Genomic DNA, 27,517 nt, shown 5'->3' on the forward strand with positions numbered 1-27,517 from the left:
CAGTTATGTAAGACCCTGTAGCAGCCTGGAGAGAAATCCTCCTGACAGTTTTGAAGAAGTAAGCTAGCATGTTCTGAGAGAGTCCAAAGACCAGGGATCTGAGCACAGCCTCTTGGAGCTGAGCCGAGACTGCTGCCCTACAGCCAGGAAACTAGAAAATGAAATCCTGAATAGAGGATCCAGCCTAACCTGTGCCTGATCTCCTGACTCTTGAAAGCTGTGCAAGTACAGTGTTAGTCATTCAGTCGTGTCTGATTCTTTGCAACCCCGTGGACTGTAGCCCACCAGGCCCCTCTGTCCATGGAATTCTTCAGGCAAGAATACTGGAGTGGGTCGCCGATCCCTTTTCCGGGGGATCTTCCCAACCCATGGATCGAACCCAGGCTTCCCACTGTGGCAGATTCTTTACCGTCTAAGTGACCAGGCGAGCCCTTGAGATGATAAACTTGTGTTAAGTTACCAAGTTTTTGGTAATGTGTTATTTCTGGATTCTTTCTTTCATTTATTTGTTGACTCTTCTGCAAGTTCCAGTCTTTATTAGTGGAGTTTTATAATGTCTTGGAGTAAGTATTCCAAGTCCTCAATTTTGCCCTTTTTCAAGATTTGAAAAATCTTTGGGTGTTAGGTCTGTATATTTCCAAAGAAATTTTAGAATAAGCTTGTCAATTTCTATTGAAAAATTCTTCTAGGACTTTGAATTGTACTGAATCCATAGGTGAATTTGGGTAGGACTGACTTCTTTACAATATCAAGGTTTCCAATCCATGAATACAGCATGGTTCTCAGATAGTTCTTTGGCTTCTTTCTGCAGTTTTGTAATTTTCAGTATAGAGGTCCTGCATATTTTTTTCTTTTAGTTATGCTTATTCCTATTCTGTGCTTTCATATTATTGTAAATGGAACTTTAAAAACATTTTTTGTTTTCTTATTATTTGTTGCTGCTGCTGCTGCTCAGTCACTTCAGTCGTGTCTGACTCTATGTGACCCCATAGACGGAAGCCCCCCAGGCTCCCCCATCCCTGGGATTCTCCAGGCAAGAACACTGGAGTGGGTTGCCATTTCCTTCTCCAATGTGTGAAAGTGAAAAGTGAAAGAGAAGTCGCTCAGTTGTGTCCGACCCTTAGCGACCCCATGGACTGCAGCCTACCAGGCTCCTCTGTCCATGGGATTTTCCAGGCAAGAGTACTGGAGTAGCTTGCCATTGCCTTCTCCGTTATTTGTTGCTAGCATATAACAAATAAAACTGAATTTTGTGTTAACCTAATATCCTGTAACTCTGCTGAATAATTCATTTGTTAGTCTTAGCAGTTGCTTTGAAGATACCTTAGGAATTTTCTATGTACACAATTATATAATCTGCAAATTAAGACAGCTTTACTTTTTGTCCAATAGTCATTCCTTTTATTTCTATTTCTTGTCTTAATCCAAAGGGGAGGATCTCCAGTATGATGGTAAATATAAATGGTGAGGGTGACATCTTTACCTTGTACCCAATGTCAGGGGAAGTGTTCAATATTTTGGCATTAACTATAATGTCAGTTGTAGTTTTTAACAGATGCTGTTTATTAGACTGTGATTACCTTCTATCCCTGGTTTGCTGAAAGCTTTTATCAGAAAAGGATGCTGAGCTTTTTCAAATATCTTTTCTGTATCGACTTACATACTGATCTAGATTTTCTATATGTTAATGTGGCAAATTATGTTGATTGGCTTCTGATCTTAAAACAAGCTGCTATTCCAAAAACAAAGCCCACTTAGCCATGATACATTAACATTTTGATATAGTGCCGGATTTGATTTGCTGTTAATATTTTGTGAAGGACTTCTCATTTTGTTATGTTCCTGAGTGATATTAGTTTATAATTTTCTTTGTAGTGTCTTTCTCTAGTTTGTGTATCATTGTAAATATACTAGTCTTCAGTTGGAAAGTTGGTCTCCTTTTTCCTTAAATGCTTGAAACACATCCTACCCCGCCTCACCCCCACCCAGTGAAACTGCTGGGCCTGGACTTTAGTATGTAATTGTGTTAGCTTTGGTAAACTGTATTTTTCAAAGAACTTGTTTAATTTAAGCTGGCATAAAGTTCATAATATTCTGCTGCTGCTGCTGCTAAGTCACTTCAGTCGTGTCCGACTCTGTGTGACCCCATAGACGGAAGCCCACCAGGCTCCCCCTTCCCTGGGATTCTCCAGGCAAGAACACTGGAGTGGGTTGCCATTTCCTTCTCCAATGTGTGAAAGTGAAAAGTGAAAGTAAAGTCGCTCAGTCGTGTCTGACCCTTAGCGACCCCACGGACTGCAGCCTACCAGGCTCCTCCATCCATGGGATTTTCTAGGCAAGAGTACTGGAGTGGCTTGCCATTGCCTTCTCCGTCATAATATTCTATTGACCTTTTAATATCCACTGGATCTGAAATGATAACTACCTTTTCATGTTTAATATTGGTAACCTGTGTTCTTTTTTCCTGAATCAGTTAAGAAATCAATTTTGTTAATATTTTTCAGGAACCAAATTTTGGCTTTGTTAATTTCATTGCATTAATTCTTGCTCTTATCTTTATGATTTCTTTCCTTCTACTTCCTTTGGATTTACTTTGCTCTTTTTCTAGCTTAAGTTGAAACCTTCAGTTCAGTTCAGTCGATCGGTCATGTCCGACTCTTTGCGACCCCATGAGTCACAGCACGCCAGGCCTCCCTGTCCATCACCAACTCCCGGAGTTTACTCAAATTCATTTCCACTGAGTTGGTGATGCCATCCAACCATCTCATCCTCTGTCGTCCCCTTTCCTCCTGTCTTCAATCTTTCCCAGCATCAGGGTCTTTTCAAATGAGTCAGTTCTTCGCAAAATGTGGCCAAAGTATTGGAGTTTCAGTCCTGAATGTTCATTGGAAGGAGTGATGTTGAAGCTGAAACTCCAAAACTCTGACTGTGTGGATCACGACAAACTGGAAAATTCTTAAAGAGATGGGAATACCAGATCACCTGACCTGCCTCTTGAGAGAAATCTGTTAGAGGTCAGGAAGTAACAGTTAGAACTGGACATGGAACAACAGACTGGTTCCAAATCAGGAAAGGAGTACGTCAAGGCTGTATATTGTCACCCTGCTTATTTAACTTATATGCAGAGTATATAATGAGAAACGCTGGGCTGGAAGAAGCACAGGCTGGAATCAAGATTGCTGGGAGAACTATCAGTAAACTCAGATTGTAGATGACACCACCCTTATGGCAGAAAGAGAAGAAGAACTATAGAGCCTCATGATGCAAGTGAAACAGGAGAGTGAAAAAGTTGGCTTAAAGCTCAACATTCAGAAAACTAAGACCACGGCATCTGGTCCCATCACTTTATGGCAAATAGATGGGGAAACAGTGGAAACAGTGTCAGACTTTATTTTTTTGGGCTCCAAAATCACTGCAGATGCTGATTGCAGCCATGCAATTAAAAGACGCTTACTCCTTGGAAGGAAAGTTATGACCAACCTAGACAGCATATTAAAAAGCAGAGACATTACTTTGCCAACCAAGGTCCGTCTAGTCAAGGCTATGGTTTTTCCCGTGGTCATGTATGGATGTGAGAGTTGGATTGTGAAGAAAGCTGATTGCTGAAGAATTGATGCTTTTCAACTGTGGTGCTGGAGAAGACTCTTGAGAGTCCCTTGGACTGCAAGGAAATCCAACCAGTCCATTCTAAAGGAGATCAATCCTGGGTATTCATTGGAAGGACTGATGCTAAAGCTGAAACTCCAACACTTTGGCCACCTCATGCGACAAGTTGACTCAATGGAAAAGAGTCTGATGCTGGGAGGGATTAGGGGTGCGAGGAGAGACGGGGTCGACAGAGAATGAGATGGCTGGATGGTATCACCGACTTGATGGACATGAGTTTGAGTGAACTCCGGGAGTTGGTGATGGACAGGGAGGCCTGGCGTGCTGTGATTCATGGGGTCGCAAAGAGTTGGACACGACTGAGCGACTGAACTGAACTGAACGTGTCTTTACATTTAGTGCATGTCCTTTTACAGTTAGTATATAAGTAGTTCTTGCATTTTTATGCAGTCTTTCACTCTACTGATTGTAGTCTTTAGTCCACTAACATACTGATAATGACTGCATCAGGTCTCCCACTTCATTACTATGTTTTCCCCTTTTGTTCCCTCATTCTTCCTTTTTGCCTTCTTTTTGATTATTTGAAAGTTTTAATTTAAACTATACGTCTCTTCATTATTATTTTAGAAAGCACAACATATACCCTTGACTTTTCAATCTATTTATAATATCATACACTTTATAAAAAATGTAGAATCTTGTCCTATAGGTACACATACTCTTGTTATAAATTGTTCTATCAAATAAACATCACAATTCCTGCACACAGTATAATTTATCCTTTAAACAGTCTTACATATTTTATAGAAGAGGGAAAAGAGTAAGTCTGTTGTATTTACTCAGATAGTTACCATTTCCAGTGCTCTTTATTCCTTCTGAAAGGTCTCAGTTTCTATCTGCTATCAATTCCCTTCAACCTGAAGAACTTCTTTTAGTGTTTCTTGTAGTGCAGCTCTTCTAGTGACAAATTTTCTTAGTTTTCTTTTATCTGAAAATGTCTCTATTTTGCTTTCATTTTTGCAGGGTATTTTTGTTGAAAAGAGAAATCTGGATTGACTCCCCCCTCTCCCCGTTTGGCACTTTAAAAGGTGTTATTTCACTCTCTTTTGGCATCTGTGGTTTTTAATGTGCGTGCATGCTAAGTTGCTTCAGTTGTGTCTGACTCCTTGTGACCCTATGGACATCGCTCATCAGGCTCTTCTGTCCATGAGATTCTCCAGGCAAGAATACTGGAATGGGTTGCCATGCCTTCCTCCTGGGGATCTTCATGACCCAGGGATTGAACCCACGTCTCTTATGTCTCCTGCATTGGCAGGTGGGTTTTTTTACTACTAGCACCACCTGGGAAGCCTATGGTTTTCGGTTAAGTAAGCTCTAATTAACAACTGTCATTTCTTTGTGTCATTTTTCTCCTTATGTTTCATTTCAAGCTATTTGACTAAGATATACTGGGCAGGAAAGGATTAACTCAGCAGTTCTGGAATGCTCAAACCCTGCACATGCCAAAGAAAGGTTTGTCTTCAGGACTGGGAGATGAAATCTGAGCCAGTGGCATATGCTGGCTGATAAGTGTTTCTGTGCCTGGGGCCTTGTGCCATGCTGCACCAGTGTGACCACTTAAGTCTATCTGAACAATATGATTTATGGCAAACACTTGTTTCTGCTCTGGATGGCTGGGGTCTGAGTAGCTGAGGTGAGTCACGGGGGTCATCATGCCATCCTAAATACCCAGGACTTGGTGAGCTTCCCTAGTCGGCAACACTTTGCACAAGCTGTCATGGATCATTGACGGGAGGATTAAGGACAGCTCTGTGTGACTCTGCTGGGCACCAGGAAGCTTCTACCTGGTTCCTCTTGGACTTTATCCCATGTGCCTTTCCCCCTTGCCAATTCTGTGTCCTTTTGCTGTGTATGGTGAGTGTAACAGCTTCTGAATCCTATTGAGTCCCTCCAGCAAACCAGTGAACCTGACAGTAGTCTTGGGAACCTCTGACACACGTACCAAGGTATGGTTTTCTTCATCCTTATCCTAACAGGTGTTTGCCAAGCTTCTATAATCAGTAAATGTGTTTTTCAAAAAATTTGATTTTTTTTTTTTTTTTTTGCCATATTATCTTCAAATATGTTCTTCCCCAACTTCTCACTTTCCTCTCTTCTGGGACTCCAACTATACAAGTTAGGTCTTACAATATTGTCCCAAAGTTCCCTGAAGCTTGGTAATAAATTTTTTCTTTCTGTTCTTCAGGTTGGATAGTTTTCTGTTCATCTATCATTAAGTTCACTGATTCTTCTATCATCTCTGTTTTAGTATTAAGGCCACTTGGTGAATTTTAAGTTTAGCGACTATATTATAGAATTCCACTTTGCTCTTTTTTAAAAAATAATTTTACTTATTTATATTTTTGGCTGTGCTGGGTCCTCGGTGCTGTGTGAGTCAACTTTTCTCTAGTTGCAGCAAGCGGGGCCTACTCTCCAGCTGTGGTGCACGGACTTCTCACTGTGGCCGCGTCTCCTGTGGTGGATGGAGTACAGGCTCTAGATAGCACAGGTTTCAGCAGCTGCGGTGCATGGGTTTAGTTGCCCAGCAGCATGTGGGATCTTCCTGAACCAGAGATCGAAAAAACTGTTGTCCCCTGCATTGTAAGGCGATTTTTAGCCACTGGACCACCAGGAAAGCCCTAATAATAAGTCTTCTATTAAAATTTTAACCACCCTGTCAGATGCCAACTTCAGGCTTCCTCTGGCAAGAAACAGTAAAAATAGAAAATTAATTTCATGTTGTCTCTTCTTGAAAGTGTCAGTCCTTTTTTAGAATTTGCCCACTTTTGCTCATTTTCCCAGTGCTTTCAAGTCTCCCTTTCTGTCCCCACAATTCTGTTCACAATATATAGTTACATGAAGAAAGTTACCTGTGCCCTGTGGCATGTGAGATCTTAGTTCTCTGATCAGGGAAATGAACCTGTGTCCCCTGCGATGGACGTGCAGATCCTTTTTTAAAAAACAGTTTCAGTTATTTATATCCTTCGGTCTTTGTTGCTGTGCGCAGGCTTTCTCCATGTGCGGCGAGCGGGTACTGCTCCTCGTTGTGGGAGCACAGGCTTCTCACTGCGGTGGTTTCTCTGCAGCATGTGGGCTGCAGTAGTTGCGGCACATGGGCATAAGAGTTGTGGCTTACAGGCTCTAGAGCATGGGCTCAAGTACTGATGGCACATGGGCTTAGTTGCTCTGCTGCATGTGGATCTCCCCGGACCAGAGATCAAACCAGTGTTCCCTGCACAGCAAGGCAGACTCTTACTGGACTTACTGGACCACCAGAGAAGTCCCAACAAAGGTCCAGTAAAAGCCTACTTGGCCACATTGCAAGAAAAATCACTGTGATCTTGTTTTTAAAAATTTACTTCAGAATCACACTGTATGTAGGTATACAGATTCAATTTCAATGACATGAAAATAAGTATCATTCTGAAAACCTTGTTTTCTAACTTGTTTTTTCTACTTTAAGTATTCATCATATAATAAAAACTCTACTGTGTTAAATAATACAGTTTTTACTAATAAACTATGAACATTTTCGCATAACAGAAGAAACTCCAACTTTGACAGCAAATTGACAGTAACTAGAAAAATAATGCACATACACAGAAGTGAAATTGATAAGCAGTGGCATAAAGATCCAAGAGAAATATGTGCATATGTATAAAAACAGATAAGTACATGATGTTAACTTCAGCAATGTCTACAATGGTAAAACAGAAAATAACCAAAATATTAGTTAAAAGAAAAATAGTAATAAAATGGGTTACTACACAGCTATTAAAATAAAATTATATATACCTCCATATGAAAAGAGTTAAAAAAATCTAATGTTGAATGAAACAAGTTGCGTACAAAGATAATATTAATTTACTTTTTGGGTGAGCTCTGCATGGTATGAAGGATCTTAGTTCCCCAACCAGGGAACTAAACCCACTCTCCCAGCAATGGAAGCACAGATTTTAACCACTGGACCACAAGGGAAATCCCAACAAAGATAAAATTAATAAAGTTTTAAAAGCACAAAACAATACCATATATGCATACATTTAAAATGTAGTGGAGCAGAAACTAGCATAACACTATAAGATAATTTCCCTCTGGGGAAATGGGGGAATTGGGTCAGATGGTAATCAAAGGGTCCTTTAGTTCAAAAGCAAATATTAATTAACAACAGAAGTTATTTCTAATATACAGAAATACAAGTGTATTTCTTTTTGTACTTCACATCAACCTATAACAACTCCAAAGGCTGTATACCATTAGACTGCACAGATTATGTTATACACTCCAACAAGCTTTAATTGTTAAGGCACTAAGATACCTGCCATTATTATAAACAGCCCTACAAAGAATATCTTTATAGTTGTTTTTGCACATGAATTTCTTTTTCCCTTAGAATACATACCTAGAAACAAAATTGCTAGATCATTTCCACGTCTGTTATATACTGCCAAATATACCACAGAATAGCAAAAGAAAAATTCAGTTCAGTTCAGTCGCTCAGTCGTGTCCGACTCTTTGCTACCCCGTGAATCACAGCACGCCAGGCCTCCCTGTCCATCACCAACTCCCATAGCTTCCTTTGCCTATTTCCCCCAACTTTAGGCAGAATATAATTACAGAATTGGTTTTACTTTAGAAATGAAGACTGCTCAGATACACTGCTTAGAGCTAGATGCTGGTATATATTAGTATAATTTACATCTTAAAAGATTTATTCATGATGTAAGACAATTTTAAAAGGTTTTCAATTCTGAAACCTTCAAAGGAAGAACTTTTAGCTTCTTGGTCTAATTATACTAGTTTTCTTTAATTATCATCTAAAAATATCTATTAATCATAGAATTTGGTCAGTGACAAAACAAGTTAAACTTCCATAGTCCTTTTCACCTCTCACACTAGATTAAATTACTCAGTTGAGATTTACTAATAATTAGTATTTACACAGTACTTTATTTATTATAACACTATGAAGCAGGGCAAAATACCACAATATAAACAAAGCAAGATGCCAAACCAATTTGGCTAATTGTCAAAGGTCACACTAAAGCAGGAATTTGCCAGAATTAGACACTGGATTGTTACCTAATTTCTATACACCTCATCACTTCAAAAGCCTATGTTTAAGAATTTTGACAACAACTCATTAAGAAAGCTAGTATTTACCAGGGTCAGAGAAATGGTACTGATGATCACCTACATCAACATCCTCACTTTATAGATAAGGAAACTAAAGGCCCAAAAGGTGATGTAACAATTGCTTAAAGTCACGTTTCTAGACAGTGTAAAGCAACAAACGGATTCAGGTCTCTTTAATCCAAGTTCAACTGTCTTCAACTTCTAGAGTATAACAGCTATTCTTAACTGCCATTTCACATTTTTGAGTTTAAAAAAGCCTCAGTGTTTTCACAGATAATTATTAACAATGCATTCAGTAACAAATAATGATCTAGGACCTACTATATGCCAGGTCCTGTACTTGATGCTAAATGAGTATTTACTATATACTAGGCCCTCTAACGGAGAAGGCAATGGCAAGCCACTCCAGTACTCTTGCCTGGAAAATCCCATGAGGAGCCTGGTAGGCTGCAGTCCGTGGGGTCGCTATGGGTCGGACATGACTGAGTGACTTCACTTTCACTTTTCACACATTGGAGAAGGAAATGGCAACCCACTCCAGTGTTCTTGCCTGGAGAATCCCAGGGACGGGGGAGCCTGGTGGGCTTCCGTCTATGGAGTCACACAGAGTCGGACACGACTGAAGTGACTTGGCAGTAGCAGTAGCAGGCCCTCTAAAGAAAGCTGAGCACTGAAGAATTTGATGCTTTTCAACTGTAGTGTTGAAGAAGACTCTAGAAAGTCCCTTGGACTGTAAGGAGATCAAACCAGTCAATCCTAAAGGGAAGCTCCAATACATTGGCCACCTGATGTGAAGAACTGACTCATTAGATAAGATCCTGATGCTGGGAAAGAATGAAGGCAGGAGGAGAAGGGGATGACAGAGGATGAGATGGTTGGATGGCATCACCTATTGTTAGACATGAATTTGATGAATCAAGGAGTTGGTGATGAATAGGGAAGCCTGGTGTGCTGCAGTCCATGGGGTTGCAAAGAGTCGGACATGATTGAGTGACTGAACTGAATGAACTGAGGCCCTTTATAACCTGCATTTACACTTGTAATCTTCACACTATTATAAAGTAAGTACCATTATTATCTCTATTTTAAGGGTTAAGATTTAATAATGTTAAATAACTTGTCCGTGGTCTTTGGTAAGGAAATATCTTTATAAAATAAGAAGTAAACGGTGCCTTTCTGCTGCAGGCTTTGATGGGCAGCAGTCATGGCTCTTCAGCAGCCCATGGCTGTGGACTTCAAGGTGACCCACAGATACCAGCAGGGAACCTAACCAAGCAAAGCAAGTTAGCAGCACCCTTGTTGGAAGAGTTTGAGTCCCCTGGACTGCAAGGAAATCCAACCAGTCCATTCTAAAGGAGATCAATCCTGGGTGTTCATTGGAAGGACTGATGATAAAGCTGAAACTGCAATACTTTGGCCACCTCATGCGACAAGCTGACTCACTGGAAAAGACTCTGATGCTGGGAGGGATTGGGGGCGGGAGGAGACGGGGACGACAGAGAATGAGATGGCTGGATGGTATCAGCGACTCGATGGACATGAGTTTGAGTGAACTCCAGGAGTTAGTGATGGACAGGGAGGCCTGGCGTGCTGTGATTCATGGGGTCGCAAAGAGTTGGATACGACTGAGCGACTGAACTGAACTGTTGGAAGAAGTGACCAGAGGGAAGTGGCTGCTAAGGACTGAGCCCCCTCCTTATTCTGTGCATAATAAAAGTAAATGGTACAACCTCACTTAAAAATTTTCTCTTAACAAAAATCTCATTTTTCTTTTAAATATTATAACTCTGTGTCTGATTTGATTTGAAAGAGGAATCTATTGTTTAAAAAGTTTGGAAAACTGCAGAGCCCTGCATAGCACCTAACTCTGACCACATTGATCATACACCAAGTGCAGAACCTCATATCAGATCAGAGGTTGGGGGCTGATTCTGGAAGCTTTATAGATCTTTTTTCCATTACACTAAGACACCAGAACAGAGTATCTGAAGTAATTTAAATGAAGGTCAGCAGCTAGGAAAGTAATCACTCAAATAAACAGAAGACAAGCAGAGGGGTTTCTAGTACCATACAAAGAGTTTTGACCTGAACAATGTCAACAAGGTCCAAAGTAGAACAATGCATGAGTTCTCCTAAAGTATCACTGGCACGACTGTACTACAGTACTGGTTACCTACTTTCAGAGCATAAAATCTCTGTGGTATGAGATCAAATTAATTAAAAGTTTCATTTATTATCTTCCCAGCAGGAATTCCTTTCTCTTTGATTGCTAAATAGATTTTACAAGGGTTAAGCAAAAAACCCAAGGGCTAAGCAGTGCTACTATTAAGGAGATTTTATAATAATCTGTGTAAATAAGAGCTTAGTGATAGTCTTAAAAGCAGCAATCTCCCCTACAGTCAACGTATAATGAAACGAGGACCTTGAAAAAACTGGATCATGACATTTTTTTTCTTTAGGAGAATATTAATTTTAACAAATAGTCTCCTGCTTTGGGAAACATTTGTATAAGAAAACCAAATCAAACAATCATTAAAAAAAAATCTACCTTTCCCCATTATACAGTATATTTTTTCTAGCTATAATTTAGTGAAATAAATCAGAGACTAAGAAAAATGGCCCTTTAAATAATCAATCATAGCAGAATTAACCACATGCAGTATTTCTTTTTTTTCCACATGCAGTATTTCTAATGTAAACGGTTACCTGATAAGTCTGTCAGAAGTCTTGTTAGGACAAGGTTGTTTACCGGTTCAGTCTTGTTAAGGCTGGACATAACCTCTCCCCTAGTAGTTTCTTTGATAATAGTGGGCTTCTTGGAAATCTCAAGATCAGATCCAGTCTTGACGTTTTTGTGTTCTAGGATATCATATGATCTCTGTGGCCAAGAAGATTCTGAAGCAAATGTTAAAGTCTGTTTGAGTGTCTCTTCAGGAGACTCTCCTTTATCCTGTACAGAAGCTGACTTCTCAACCTTCCTTTCACTCAGTTCTTTAAGTGCTTTGATTGTGAGCTGTTCTTGTTCTAAGTCGAGAGATGCTACTGGAGTACCTTGGGTAGGGAAAACTTCCAGAAGCTCACTCCCATTTGTTTCTCTGCTTTGTTCACTGTATTTGCTTTTTATGTTTTTAATTTCAGAACCACCTGACTTACTCTCATGCAAAACATCTAGAGGAAGAATTGTTTTAAAGTCCTTAGTTTCCACTGATGTTGCTTCGAAGGTATATCCTTCACCTTTACCTACTATTCCTTTCTCTCTGGTTTCTGTAAAGGCCGCCATCAGGTCCTCTGGGGAAGAATCATCTATATCTTTCACATTTTTTTCATGCAATGATTCCAAATAGGCAGAGGTTGTCACACTTTGTGAGAGTTCTATAGGAGACGCTGCTGAAGGGAGTTTTGAGTTCTCAGCTGCAACAGGCTTTTCAGGAACAACTTCATGCTTACTACCTGACTGCTTCACTTCTGACATACCATTCTTATTAGATACTAGTGAACAGACTGCCTCACCTGGGCTCCTTTCAAGAGGATCAGGCCAAACTTGTTGTGGCTCAGAGTCACTGACCGACCGTTCAAAATTTTCAGATGTTCTGTTTTTCTTGTTACAACTGAGGATCTCTTTGACTTCTCCATCTGTTTTTACAACAGGACTTGGGATGGAAAGAGGTTTTTCAGCCTGAATTTTGTTGCTCTCAAATAAATTATCTGCTGTGAGGTCATCTATTACTGTGTCATCAGATTCACCAGAACTATCAGCTTCAGTCACTTCTCCCAACACAGAGGTATGCCAACTCATTCCACTTTTCTGGTGGCCGTTGCGTAAAACTACTTTATCTGTGGCCACTCCAGAACCAAGAGAGATACATTTCTCCAGTGGAGATCCAGGTAACTCTGAAAGTGTGTCGTCTCTTTTCTGCACATTGTCTTGCACACGTTTGATAGTGACTTCCTGTGTGGAATCAAAATGGTCTGGCATAGCATTTTCCTGTGGGAGAGATGTTTCCACCCAGTCACCTGGTGATTTAGTGTTAGCAGTGCTTCCATTAATAGAACATACAGGAATTTTCTGAGTGTTTGTTTTAAGATTTACAACAGGAATTTCTGAATTATATTCACTTGTGCCAAGTCCTGTAGTTTTTGTGTTGTACTCAGATTTATCACTCTGCTGTTTCACTTGGGGAACCAAATCCCAAGTCAGTACTTCATTAGTAAAGTTATGCATATCATTCACACATCTAGATACCTTTTCCAATGCTGCAGTTGTGTGTGAAAACTGCCTGGTGAGCAATGCAGAGGCTGGGTAACGCCCTGCTTCTTTCTTTCTCAGTGGAAATACTCTGTCATTAGACTCTGAAATGTCTGCAGGGGATTCTCTACTAGTATGCACTGCCCAGCTACCAAAATCATTTATGCTTTCCTTATATAAGTCTTTAAATTCTTTGTCAAATGCTGCTTTGTCAATAATTACTTCAAATGGTGATTCAGGGGAATCCTTTTCCATAACACCACCTCCTGAAGCTTCAGAAGGAGACAAGGGATATGGACAAATGCCTTCTGCTTTAGGCTGCTGGGTGGCTGGCTTCTGGGCTATCAGCATAGTGAACTTATCATCTGCATCCAAGGCAGTTATATCATCCCTATTTGGTTCCTCATTTGGGTTCCTGGACTCTTGATCTTTATTTATCTGTTGTTCCATTTGACCAACTTCCTTTGAGAGAAAAGCAGGATGACCCAGGAAGCTGAGTGGGATGGAAGGACGGTCACAGTGAACTCCTCCTGCAGCAGAAACTGGTGAGTCTTCTATGTCTTTACTGGTCCCTGGAGGCTTTTCCATCTTTTTCCCATCTAGAAGAGCCAAGCAGTCTTTTTCTTCTTGGGCTAAAAGAATTTGGCTGCCTAACATTTTGCTTTTTACTCCATGTAGTATTGTAAGGTCAGTGTTACATATTTCAGAAGATGAACAAGAGGAGGAAGTCATAATTTCTGAAGGTGGCTCACCAGAGCAAAGAGAGCTCAATCCCTCTACGGCCAGAATTTGAAAGAAAAACAATTGTTTACCAGGTACAATTACACATTAGCTAGTCAGGCCAAGCAGCATGCTTTTTATTTTTAAATTCACATATATATATATATACACACACAGGATGTATATATACATACACACACATAAATATGTAACAAGACAATGAACAACAGCTATCCTATAAGACATGCATAAAACTGCCAGCAGTGAAACAGAAAAGGCTTATCATGCTACAAACTGCAAATGACAAAAAATTTTCATGACAAAATACTTATCAATCTATATTTTCTCTTTAATGGTAAATCATGAAGAAGGTTATAATAAAGATTGGATAATCTGGGGAAGTGTTTATTCCTTTTCCTTTGGTATTTAGTAGAAATATTCAGCAGAAACAATGCAATCCATATAAAACAAACATATTATGAAGTACTGATACACTCTCATCTGTAGGTGGAACAATTCAGAACACACACCTTTTATAAAACCACTGGTAAGAGCCTCACTATCTGAAAAGGAAAACAAGTGATGAGAGTTTTTTTCCCCAAGAGATACAGAAGACCCCCCAGCCTAAAAATCAGGCTAGAAGTACTCCATTCTATTCACAGGGAAGGTGGGCCCCAGGTAGAGAGGGCCTTAATGTTTTAAAGGGTACTGAAAATATTGGTCTGTTCCAAAATCTCTTGTACCAACTTGTCAACTGAAAACTGAACTGTGTACACTGGTTTCCTTTATTAAGAAGAGTGAACTCCAGAAAATCTTTTAAAACAGAAAATACTCCCCTAAATGAACTCCGGGAGTTGGTGATGGACAGGGAGGCCTGGCGTGCTGTGATTCATGGGGTCGCAGAGAGTTGGACACGACTGAGCGACTGAACTGAACTGAACTCCCCTGAAAGCAATACATTAATTAGGTCTTATCAATTTTTAATATCACAGTAGCCACTGATTTACCACCCTGTTTTCCAACTCTCCAGCCTAGGAAGTTTTTTACTGGAGAAAAGATCAGAACAACTGTCCCAAGGGCAGCAACGATGTCCCAAGCACCACCGTTCTCATATACTGTTGTATCTCTGGCGCTGGAACAAAGTAGGTCTTAAACAAAGAGTTCCAAATGAATGAATCAAAGATTCAGCTTTCTCAGGTGAGCCCTAAGTAGGCCTCAGGGCAGAAATGCCTTCCTTGAGTGTGAATGAGCAATTGGGAAGATGTGAGAGAGAAAAACTTTGGGATTACTTTTATTCAACTTGTTTTTTCATTTGAGAAGATGAATAATAGACAAAAGCAAAATCATGACTTTATTCTATTCAAAATCATTTTATAAAGATGAAAAGAAATACTTAAATATCTTACCGCAAGAAACAAAATTCTACTATTACAAAAAAGTGTTTCCAAATGCCAGATAAAGTTCCTATATTTTAAAACATTACTGAAATCTGATGTAACAGGATCTCTGACCTTTAGCACAGTGTAACCATAATGTGGGGGAAAAGTCTTTGTAAATTGAGAAAAAAATAGCTGAAGTCTGGTGGTACAAACTGTACCAATGAGACAGAAGTAACCTATAATTCATATTTAGTTCTAATGCAGTAAACATGTCTTTGCAACTATCATTGTACAGTATGGATACACAGCAAGATTGATTAAGGATACATGAAGCTCACCACTGCAGGTTAAAAGGTTTAAAGACCTGAAATTTAAAGAACTATGGACTACATTAATAACAGAATATTCCACAGTCTGAGCTATGTATTATTATCGAATTTACTGGTGAATGTTCCTACCACGAGACATTTAATGAACTAAATCTGGAATAAGGTAAAACTGGGACCCCCTCCCTTCAAACGAATGGAATCTTGAACAAAACTGACTCCACATCTCACAGGGAATGCTCAGCTTATATGTTTTATAGAGACTGAGATTTCAGATGATTTAGACTTGTCATTTTACAGACAAAAGTGGACAGAATGAATAATAAGAATTCATTGTTAATTACTGAGTGCCACTATCATGAGCCTGACACTGTTTTAGAATCTAGATTGAAAACCAGTGAACACAGAAAATATCCTTGCTTTTGTGGAGCTTACAGTAGAGTGAGAGACAGAAAAGAAGCAAAGTCAACAGATAAAATGATGATGATGATGATGGATTTGATGAAATGAAAAAAGAAAGTAAATGATACTGGATGCTAATGAAAGAATGCACACAGTATTAGAAACAAAAAAAAGTATGGTAGGGAGCTTCCTTGTAGTCCAGTGGTTCAGACTTGATGCTTTCTCTGCCAGTAAGACCTGGTTGACAAACTAAGATCCCACAAGCCATGCGGTGCGGCCACACACACACACAAAAGGAAGGTAGAAATATTTTATGCTTTGTCAGGACACAAAATTCTCAGCTTTCTAAGCCTTGTTTCTTTTCTAACTTCCGTTAACTCTTAATACTCTAGAAGTTTAGAATTAGGTATATATAATAATCTGAGGTAAAAACTAGATTAGGTTAGAAATCTTTTCTCAGAATACCAAGTTCTGCACTGAATGCCATAACTTCTTGACAGACTTCATTTTACTGAAGATTCTTTAATATGACATAACTATTATATACACAAAAATAGCTTTATCATCTTCCCGAGTGATAATTTTGTGACAATACTTGGAGCAGACAGTGTTTTCTGGGGGGACACGTTTAGGGGCTAAACAGAGTATGATGCTGCGTTCTTTCCTTAGTAATTAGGAGAGTAATTCCTCAAATAATAGCATCTATTAGCTTTTAGCTCTAGATATTAGCTCTCATGACAGTCAATCAAGCTTCCCCACATGTAGCAAAGGAAGTGAGCATTTTTGCTTTAATTTTAATAATTATCTTGCTTAGAATTTCAGCAAATGGAAAGAAGTTCATTTGGCTAGTTGAAATTCTAACAAATTTGAACAGAGCTGATTTGTATCATGACATGGAAAAAACTGGTCTGGAAGTAAAGTGACAATGGTAAGAAAACATTAAATAAAACAAAGACCAGAATCTAATAGGTCTTTAGAAACTAAGCTCCATTGGCAAAGACTCTTCCAATTAGTCAGCATGACACTTAATAGTCATTACTCAGAAGTCTCCATTTACGTATATTATCTTAAATAAGACTAGGAAATTAAGTTGGCGGTCATACTCTAAATTTCCAGACCACTCCCAAACCCAAAATTCCTATTAAAAGTTGCAAAATCCTTTCATCACACTTACTAATGGTGTGTGGCCTTGTCAAGTCGCTTAACACCATCTGAAAATTGGGATACTAAAGCACCTAACTTAAGAATTGCTATGAGGATTAAATTGAGTTAATATATTAACTCAAAATTTTCATTGGAATAAGGCAAAAGCTCCATTTGACTAGAGAATCTTGCATGGAAATTGAAAAAGTTTCCCCTCTTCTATATGCAGAGTATTTTATCTCACAGAACAAGATGTGGTTAAGGCGCTAAGGCATGTCTGACTCTTGCAATCCCATGAACTCTAGCCCACCAGGCTCTTCTGTATATGGGATTCTCCAGACAAGAATGTTAGAATGTGTGCCATTTTCTCCCCCAGGGGATCTTCCAGACCCAGGGATGAAACCAGAGTCTCCTGCGCTGCACTTGTGTTCTTTACCGCTGAGCCATCAGGGGAGCACAACCACAGGATGAAGACACAGCTCTGAGCTGAGTACTGTGTGTGCATCAAGTCAACACTTTGAGTTGAAAAAGCCTCTTCATACACTGTTTACTCTGTCCTTCAAAATATCTTCTCTTATTCTCCAAACTGTCCTTTAGAAAAGGGTTTAGTGCTTTTTTATTCAAGTGTTTTGTAACTTAATAATGAAAACACAGTGTGATCTAGAAACAGGTAAGCAATAATGAATAGTGTATATTATACTTCTTCCGTAAGAGTGAATAACTTGGGATTATGTTACAGTTACCATTTGGTTACTACCCAGCCTCAGGAAATTCATTACTTTTAGTTGGTAACATAGAAAAAGCATACAGGAGTGAAGAAAGCTTGCCAGCCTGTAGTAAGCCACTAAGTTACATTTTCACATACATACTATGCTTATTCAAACAAGGGAGGCTTGAAATATTCAGGTATAGGTTTTCCTACACTTGAATTTTCTCACGTTCACAAAACAAGAGGGAAAGACAAATTATCGTGCAAAACAGTATCAGCAATTTTCAGCCAAGCATCAAAATAGGAAGTTAGCCAGCAGACACTTTGCAGCCAAGCTAGGTCCTAAACAAAAAGTCTATTTTGTACAAAGAAAAATGTTTTGCTTTTGTTTAAAAAAAAAAAAAAAAAAAAGGCTGTAACTGGCAATTTTTTCCCCCTCAATGCTTGCCCCAAAGTTCAGTATTTAACTTCCTATTCCAGATGCCTACTGCATTACTCAAATTATATGCAAATATTCACTACTGCAAATGTGCTTCCAATTCTGGGTGGTGGATAGATCCTCCTTATAACCTTATTTTCACCCACTTTTCTTCCAGTGTTTTCTACAGAAAACTGTAGTATTTTCCAGCCTCCACTTTTTATCAAAGATTTCAAAAGGAGAAACCAAATTTGATTTTGTGTCTGATGGAGAGAGTACATCCCCCAGATGATACTAAGTTACATCACTAACAGCAATAATATGGTTAAAATGGTCATTTCTGTCTCTTGTATTCTCATGATGTTAACATGACATCCTAAAAAACCTGTAAACCTGATATTAGTGTAATATCACTAATACATCACCTTTACTGGAGGTAATGGTTATACACATGGACTTCAGAGTCCCACATGTGTCATTTACTCACTGTGTGACCTTGAGCAAGTTATTTCACCGTTTAAAACTGCAATTTCCTCAATTAGTAAAAGAAGCAATACCCTTTCTCCATAACATTGGTTGTGAGGATTAAATGAGATAAAAAAGTACTAACCACAGTAAAAGCTCAAAATAAAAAACAACCCACCCCAAATGACCACATAAACTACATCTATACCTCTGTTAATATCCTTATTTAATAGTATAGGAAAACGTTAACACTTACTCCCCTATTTTGATATGCTCCAGGATTAAGTTGAAATTTAACTCTGCTTGATGAATTAAAAAAGGAATCAATAAGCAAAAGATAGGAAATGACCTACTCAGGAATACAACTTACTTAAGAAGAACTGATTATTCTTGATATTCTCAACACAAATCTATTGGTTTTCAAAAAGCTTAACTTGTTAGCTTAAGTAGCTGTATACTTCAAAGTAGTACAACTTAATAAAGACTACATAATTTCCTTTTGAAAGATTTAACTGCCCTTTTTTCTCAGTCCAAATTAATGACAACTTTGGGAATTCCCTCGTGGTCCAGTGGTTAGGACTCAGCACTTTCACTGCTATGGGCCCAGGTTCAACTCCTGGTCTGGGAATCAAGATCCCATGAGCTTAGCAGCATGATCAAAAGACAAGTTTTAGTACATGCCTCTCCTTGAAGTCCAATAATGATAAATATATATTTCAACATTAAAAATGTCATTCTTAAGTATGAAAATGTCATTTTAAATTACTGCTACATACTGATTAATATGGCTTGAAAAGAAAGAGTGAAAGTGAAAGCCGCTCAGTTGTATCCAACTCTTTGTGACCCCATGGACTGTAGCCTGCTAGGCTCCTCTGTCCATGGAATTCTCCAGGCAAGAATACTGGAGTGGGTGGTCATTCCCTTCTCCAGGGGATCTTCCCAACCCAGGGATCGAACCCAGGTCTCCCGCACTGCAAGCGGATTTTTACCAGCTGAGCCACCAGGGAAGCCCTAATATGCCCTGGATATATATAGTTCAGTTCAGTTCAGTTCAGTCGCTCAGTCGTGTCCGACTCTCCGCGACCCCATGAATCAAGCAAGGCACAATTCTCCAAGGTTAAATGGCTGAGGGATATGGAAGCCAGAGACAAATTAGCTGGGTTAGTGCCAGTTATGGACTCAAAGTTACCTGCTGGTGACAGTCACTCTGAAAGGCCTGCAGCTGGGTGGAACTGGTCCCAGTTATTCTCTCCAGGGCATTTAATCCAGTTAACTAAGTACTACAACAACTTCCTTTCCCTTGCTTTTATTAAGGCAGACTAGAAGCTACCAGTCTTGGCCACCCTAGAACAGACCTAATCACTTGCCAAAGAGTGCCCTCAAAAAACAGAATCAACTGATTTCTAGACCTGCCACTGAAGTAGAGCACCAACTGGGTTGCTTTTCCATTATGTCTTTTTTGTAGGAGAAATGCTAGTAATAGAGGCTAGATTAGAACACTTTCAGGGATATGACATTTTTAATTGCTTTTTTACAATACCCTTTTAATAATAACATACCCTGAACCTACACTGGTCAAAATAACTATAAAAGGAAGAATGACAAATCTATTTTTTTTAACAAACTCTCATAGTCACTGTGAAACTGAAACCTACTTGAACTTTTGTTTTAACTAGAAAAATCCCTTTTATTTACCTCTGATTTGAGTGTGTATGTAGTTTCTCCTAATATGGATTGAAGTAATTTTTAAAACTATGACATATCTTCTCAACATTCTATATATTAGGCATGTTGTGATTAGGTTGTATTGTCACACTATTTAGGCTATCAATTATTTCCTTTCTATATGAAAAAAGTGACTATGAAGAAAGTATCTTAAAAGATCTGAAATACTTTGAGAAAATGTAATTATTTGTTCTATTTACATTATATTTTTAACTGACATCCTCCAGAATAGAATAAATGTAATATCTATTTGCCTAAATTATTAAATTTCTCATGAGGAAAAAAAATACCCTTAAAAATATAAATCTAGTTGGGCTCTAGATGTTGAGGATCAGTTTGTATGTTCATTTCCTAACATTCACAAAATATCTATCTTTTAATATAAACAAGTTAATTTCAAAGGTCATGGTTTGACCCAGAAGATATCCAGATTCACACAGTGAGGCACATTATAAAAGAGTTGGGGACTCTAATGCTATCAGTCTGAACTGAATGAAATAAACTGTCTATCATGTTTCCCAAGAAGCAGATCAGACTGAAAAAAGCTTTTACTAAGTTTATTTTATCCCATTAGGTTTTTTATTCTTACAAGGTGAAAGTCTTCCTAACAAACCACATGCTGACTTTCATTCCAGCTAGGACAATAAACTCTCTGAACAAGGCTTCTTAGACCTATCTAGTGAGTTTAATTATCTTTTTTAAAGTAATGATTTTCCGTTGACCTATCCCTGAGGTGGAGTACAAGAGCACAAATGAAAGAAACAGCCCTTTTTAAAAATGCAAATTGAGCAGCACAAAGCACACTCTCTTCCTTATAGCTATCAACTCTGATTCCCTTCCTCGTTGATAGAGTAAAAACAAACTCCCCAAAACACCATAATTTAATCTCCAGGAAAACAAGCCTTGCTTGTCAAAAATTCAACTGACTTGTTCAGTGTTCTTAGGCAATGTGGAACTGGCCTAGCTCTTGGGATGAATCTCAGATAGTCCGTACTAAAGTATTCTAGCTAGGATGGTATGTTAGTTCAGTGGAAGCACACTCTTATATAGTTTTCCCAAATCCACTACCTCTCCAAACAAGTTAGATAACTGCAAATCAACAGGTTGAATGCATTCTGGAGAAAGTGTGTTTTCTGAGCTGCAGTTCTTTCTACTCTAAGTTCTGTTGGGCAAGCTTTTAATTTTTAAAATACTCAAAGTTACACCTAAAGCTTATGCTATGTTAAAGGGTCCACCCAGTCTCATTCTACTCTATTGAGCTTTATGAGAAAGTCATTAGGAGTTGCTAACTTGTATTTAGTTTTTATTTTAGGGAGTTTGGGGGCAACAGAAAACTCGTGCCTCATTTCCCCAGTTACAGCCTCTTTCTCAACATTTTTCTTTTATTAATGCACACAAAAAATGACAGACTTGCCTTGTGAGGTCGAAAATAGAGATACAGGCTGAGAGGAAGAGGAAGAAACAAAGGAATCTGAAAGAAAATATACAGCGTGAGAATTTGACAACCTCACACAGGAATCTGAACTTTAACTTGTTTTTTTTTTTTTTAATTTGGCAAAGCATTGTAATTTCATTGGGTTTAAGGAAGAGGGGAAAACCCAAATCTATATTTCCAATTACTGTTTTCACTCACCTGGCAGCAAAACCTTATTTCATTTTCAAAATGCATTTCTAAAAGTTAATTCAATTTTTTTCTGTCAGATATTCTCAGCCACAAAGGAAGAAAAGAGGAACCCCTAGAATTTTTAAATAATGTCAAGAAGGATAATGCTCCCCTGCAACTTCATGAGGGAAAGAAAAAATAGGTATCTGAGTACTAACTGGTTTTGCTTAAAACCATTTTTAACTTCATTTTGAGGAGTCAGCCATGAATATAAGCATGTAAACATATATAGCTGTCAAATATGTAAAACTGACCCTGAATACTGAAAAAAAAAAAAAATTAAATCACAATTAATCCACTGGGAAAAACAGGACCAACGTAAGGAATCGCCGATCTCTAAAACTGGGACTTATATTTCTCTAAATTTGGCAACATATAGCAAAATTTTAAATGCATAGACTTCCCCTACCAACTCCTGAGTATATTCTTTAACTTGGTAAATACATATGCATACATATACAAAGACATGTACATCAGTGAGAATATTCATAAGAGCACTGGTTATAAACATCAGAAATAATCTAAATGACCATCAATAAAAGCCTAGTTAAATAGTTACCTCCAGATAACGGAATACTTGCCGCTACAAAAAACAATGAGGTACAGCTATGTACGTTGATATATTAAATTGAAAAGCAAAGTACTGAAGTTCATACAGTGTTGTCCATTTGTTAACTGGCAACAAAAGGAACTTTGAGGTCTAGGGCAGGAGGGAGATTTGCTTTTCATTACAACCTTTGGCCTTAAAAAAAAATTAAACAAAGAATATAAACTGACTTCAGTAAAAATGGAAAAAAAATTAATAAAACAACATGTGAAAAACAAAACCCTGAAAAAGTACCCCTAAGTATACTGATCTTTGCTTAACTCCTTTTTTTCTTGTAATTATAAAAATGTTTTCACAAATATCAGAAATATACTTAAAATGAGGAGATTGCTTTAAAGGACTGGGCCATTGCTATATCTGTAAGTACTAATCTAAACAACACAGGGAATATAGCCTATATTTTATAGGAACTACAAAAGGAGTTTAACCTTTAAAAATTGTGAATCTTTGTACTGAACACCTATAATTTACATAATATTGTACATGAACTATACTTCAATTAAAAAAAGAAAACTATTTAGTTGGCAGAAATGGAGCACGTTAACACCAAGGCAGAACTTAGTGGACAAGAGGCAGTAATTTGGTAACTCAAGACCAGAATTTTAAAATTCACTGTTTTTTAATTATCTTAAAATGAAGCATCATATTTACTCCTACCATTGAAAAACAGTACTCTTTTCTTTCTTAAAACAAGCATTTCTATTTAATGTTTCCAAATGGGTTAATGTCTATAGGCAATTATCTTCAACATTAAATCCCTGCCAACTGAATAAACCTGAAAATCCAAACGCTAAGTAAGCCTGATGCTAAAAAAGATCCCATGAACCTACCTTTTCATTTCCACCTGACACCCTCCTAATGGAAAATTTCAACACACAAATTTTTATGCAACAGCATCTATTCTGATACAGGACACAGATAACCAGAAGTAGTTTGTAACAATATTGCAAGAGCTCTTCTAACTTACAAAACCATATTGTATTCATACGCCATATTGATGCAGGCAACTGCACCCAAAAAAGGTGACCTTAATTTACAAATACTAATAATTAAATCAAATATTATCTACAAGTAACTAAGTCTAGGCACTGTAACAGTACAGAGATGATGGTTGTGCCCACAAGCAATTGAAAAAGACAAACCAGTAAAACTGTTTGTATTGTGGGAAGAATGCATACAGCAGAGGCAGAAAAGATGATGTTCATCAGGTGAACATGACAAGGGAAGGCAGTCTGGAAAGAAGGAACATATGGTCAGATTCCAAATAGCTTTAAATATCATGAAATACAATATATTATCATATGATACAATGAAATTTGAATTATATCATATGATGTGTAATGAGGAATCACTGAAGGGAAGGGATTGACAATATCACATGTGTTTTAAAGAACTCTGGCAGCAGGGTAAAGTGAAAATGAAAGTTGCTCAGTTTTGTCAGACTCTTTGCGATCCCACGGACCATACAGTCCATGTTATTCTCCAGGCCAAAATACTGGATAGCCTTTCCCTTCTCCAGGGGATCTTCCCAACCCAGGGATCGAACTGGGGTCTCCTGCATTGCAGGTGGATTCTTTACCAACTGAGCTATCAGGGGTAAAGTATGGATTTAATTGAAAAGCTCCTGCATAATCTTGGCAAGACATGAGGGCTTAAACTAAGGCAGTGAGGATGGGAATGAGGGGATGGATATGACAGGAAAGAAGGGACAGGATTTTGAATTACTGGATGTTGGAGACTGGAGAAGCAAAAGTCAATGGACTGAAGAACTACATGAAATGTGGCTGGCTAGGGTATGAGGAGGAATTCTTTGTATTAATTTCCACTAAGAAATAAGCTGTCTAAGGCATATCTACAACAAAGTTTTATCCTTGAAAAGCTATGACAAACCTAGAGAGCATATTAAAAAGCACAGACATTACTTTGCCAACAAAGATCTGTATAGTCAAAATTACGGTTTTTCCAGTAGTCATATATGGATGTGAGAGCTGGACCATAAAGAAGGTTGAGCACTGAAGAACTGATGCTTTTGAACTGTGGTGTTGGAGAAGACTCTTGAGAGTCCCTTGGACTGCAAGGAGATCAAACCAGTCAATCCTAAAGGAAATCCATCCTGAATATTCATGAAGGACTGATGCTGAAGCTCCAATACTTTGGCCACCTGATGCAAAGAGCTGACTCACTAGAAAAGACCCTGATGCTGGGAAAGACTGAAGGCAGGAGGCGAAGGGGATGACAAAAGATGGGAAGGTTGGATGGTATCATCAATTCAGTGGATGTGAGTTTGAGCAAGCTCTTGGAGATGGTGAAGGATGGGAAGCCTGGTGTGCTGCAGTCCATGGGGTTGCAAAGAGTCAGACACGACTGAGCAACTGAACAACAACAGCAGAGGCATATCTTATATAGTCAAAGCTATGGTTTTTCTAGTAGTCATGTACGGATGTAAGAGGTGGTCCATAAAGAAGGCTAAGTGCCGAAGAATTGATGTTTCTGAATTGTGGTGCTGAAAACAACTCTTTACAGTCCCTTGAACTGCAAGGAGATCAAATCAGTCAATCCTAAAGGAAATCCAACCTGAATATGCACTGGAAAGACTGATGCTGAATCTCTAATACTCTGGCCACTAGATGCAGAGCTGACTCATTGGAAAAGACCTTGATGCTGGGAAAAACTGAAGACAAAAGGAAAAGGGGGCAGCAGAGGATGAGATGGTTAGATAGCATCACAATTCAATGGACATGACTTTGAGCAAACTCTGGGAGGTAGTGGAGGACAGGAGCCTGGCACACTACACAGTCAATGGGGCTGCAAAGAGACACGACTTAGCAACTGAACAACAATAAGGAATATCTAAGTGGAAACTGTTTACCAATATGAACAGGCTCAGGAGACAGGTAAGGGTTATAGGTAATACCTGGGTGAGAACTGACACCACCAGAGTGAATGAATTTGTCCAGGGAGAATCAAAGAGGTGTTAACAATGGAATCTTGAGATACATGACCAATATTTACAAAAATTCAAAAAAGAATCACTAGTAAAGGAGACAGAAAAGAGTCAATGTGGGGGAAAATGTTTTGTCACCTGAAGAAAGCTTTAGAGAATGATTAACAGAGTTAAAAGCCAAGGAGTGGTGAAGACTTTGAAACGAGTCACTGAACTTAAGTAATCAAGTAATTCAGCACTGATGACTATGGTTAGTGGGAGGAGTCAGTGGAAGTTTAAAAAGCACTAAAAGCAAGTGTGCAAAGTATGGATGATAAAGAGAAGGACTAAAAACTGGGCACCAGTGAGAGGGAGAGGGAGAGTTGAAAGAGAGATTTTTAAGGAATAGAAATGACAAGTTTATTTATATAGAGAAAGGTGCAAGTAGAAGGGAAAAGACTGAATATGAAAAAGAAGCAACATTTGCAGGAAAAAGGTCCAGGAAGTTGCTAGAAGATAAGAGATAAAAGACCACAAGTGGACCTGATGAAACCTAATTCCAATATATAATCAGATTTATAAGTAAAAGAATAAATCTGTGCCTCTATGTAGTTAAAAGACTGTTCATCACAAACATTAAGGAAATTTAATAAAAGTTACTAGGAACTGCTTAAATAGGTTTTAGTATATCCATACAATGGGATATTATTCATTAAAAATTGTACTGTTGATGAGAATTTATTCATACTAAATGATGCTGATAATACAATGAATAAAAAAGAGCATTACAAAAGTAATTTAAATACTGTGACCCCATTTCGGTAAAAAATACAAAATCATTTAAGAAGAAAAATGGATAATGATATTTACTCTCTGTAGAGGGATTATGAGTTTTTTTTTCTTGCTTGAGTTTTTGAATATGAGGAACATGTATTATTTCAAGAGATTATTGTTACAAGTACAAGATGAAAGGATATGCTACCCATTGATTTTTAATTTTCCTTATATTTTTGTTTACTAAATTTTCTATTATGAACATACATTTTTCTTATAATTCCTAACACATACCTGTGTTTCCCACCTACATGAAACGGATTAGTTACCTTAGAGGGAGAAAAAGGACACCTAAGATAGGATCTCTAGCAGGAGAAGGCAATGGCACCCCATTCCAGTACTCTTGCCTGGAAAATCCCATGGATGGAGGAGCCTGGTAGGCTGCAGTCCACGGGGTCGCGAAGAGTCGGACACGACTGAGCAACTTCACTTTCACTTTTCACTTTCATGCATTGGAGAAGGAAATGGCAACCCACTCCAGTGTTCTTGCCTGGAGAATCCAGGGGGACGGGGGAGCCTGGTGGGCTTCTGTCTATGGGGTCGCACAGAGTCGAACACGACTGAAGCGACTTAGCAGCAGCAGCAGCAGCAGCAGCAGCAGGTCTCTCAATGAAACCGTTCAGTAAATAATCTTACTAGTCTTTACACCACTGGATTTTCAATCTTCATAATAATTTAAGCTGCAACAAACTGTCAAAACTACAACAAACAAACAAAAACCTTCTCTTTGAAAATAGCTTCATTTCACTTAGAGTCCCAAGTGTCTATGATAGACACTGAATTAAGTATTTGTATACATATTAAATCAAATCCTTACAAAAACTGAAGCTTATAAATGTCAGAATCAAGATTTAAACCTGAATGTTTTTTAAAAGCCAGTGCTTCTTCTCTATCTGTCTACCAGTCAAATCACTTGTCTCTTTTGCTCGTCTGTAACGTATGTGCTACTTATCTGAAAATATACTCATCAAGTTTATGTATACATATTTTTGTGGTGGTTATATTTATGACATTCAGTTTATTAATTTAATTACATATGACCTCAGGATCAAATTATACAAAGTAATACACTTAACATTTAGAAATACTGCTTTGTTTCCATTAACATTTCATGAATTAATTTTATTTAAATTTTCACATATATCTTCTGCATACATGTGCATCTTTATCATGATA

General features: G+C 38.3%; 1 protein-coding gene and 1 pseudogene across 1 annotated transcript in view; both read right to left on the reverse strand.

The window, feature by feature from the left end:
- The window catches only part of LOC148773853 (reticulon-3 pseudogene), a 38,433-nt pseudogene extending 12,647 nt beyond the window's left edge, over window positions 1-25,786 (reverse strand).
- The window catches only part of LOC129548837 (reticulon-3), a 64,083-nt gene that overhangs the window by 21,699 nt on the left and 14,867 nt on the right, over window positions 1-27,517 (reverse strand). The gene's annotated exons all lie outside the window — the stretch shown is intronic.

This window comes from Moschus berezovskii, chromosome 25 (assembly GCF_049115385.1).
Source record: "Moschus berezovskii isolate FMDL1 chromosome 25, NW_MosBer_1.0, whole genome shotgun sequence".
Lineage (NCBI taxonomy): Eukaryota > Metazoa > Chordata > Mammalia > Artiodactyla > Moschidae > Moschus > Moschus berezovskii.